Genomic DNA, 999 nt, shown 5'->3' on the forward strand with positions numbered 1-999 from the left:
TGAAAGATGTGTGCAGTGGGTTCAGGTGGGAATCCATCTGAAATAGAACAAATAAAAAAATCACTTCAAACTGTGACACAGACTGAATAACGGAAAATGCTGTTGTTTCTGTTGACAAATGCCATTTTTGAGGACAAAAACTCATACCCTGAACATTTTTACCATATGAACAATGTGGATGAATAAGGATAATTATTAACATCATTATTTTTTAACAGTCCATGGTATTTTGATTTTTTTTTTTTTAAATATGAAATGATACAGGGAATTGTTGCTAAGAAATAAAGGATAGAGTTAAATTAACAATAGTGGACATGCTATAGAATAATCTAATACACATTTTAAACAATAAAAGTAAAAAAACAATCTGACAAAAGTAAAGCTGAAGGAGAAAGAATCAAGTAAACAACCGTGGAGCACAAAATAGGTAAGAGACATTCAAAGTTAAAGACTTTTCTATTCGTATTATCCATTAATTTGAAACTTAACAAAATTAGAAATAAATACAGCATGAATATGACATTGACCCAAAATAATCACCAGATTGAGATCTGCAATATTTGCATCCAAGTTGTCCATAAAATAAATAATATCCTTGTACAAAAACAGCATTGCCATTTTTAATTACAATTTTGACATTAAAAAAAAAATAATAGATGGTTTCATCCCTTGAAAGACAAAACGTCAAATTGAAATCTTTTGTGTCGAAAATAGGACAGATAGGCCTATGCTGCTGATGCTTTTCTAAAATGCTGATCTTTGACTTTAGGAGCAAAAAAAAAAAAAAAAAGAATAACACAAAGAAAACCTTCAGGCAATAATAGACAGCTAGAAAGAAAAACTATGTGCATTTCCCCCCTCTGTTTATTTCTCCTAATTTGAACTGTGCTGCTTTCAGGGTCCTCTGCACGTCCCACGGCTTCAAACGCTCGTTCCCACATTTTCCCGACCGAATTTACCACTACGGCAAGCCACGAGGGCGTAAAGCGTTCGCTCGAT

This window comes from Embiotoca jacksoni, unplaced genomic scaffold (genome assembly GCF_022577435.1).
Source record: "Embiotoca jacksoni isolate LCO1_2020_lvr unplaced genomic scaffold, fEmbJac1.0.p SCAF_20, whole genome shotgun sequence".
Classification (NCBI taxonomy): Eukaryota; Metazoa; Chordata; class Actinopteri; family Embiotocidae; genus Embiotoca; species Embiotoca jacksoni.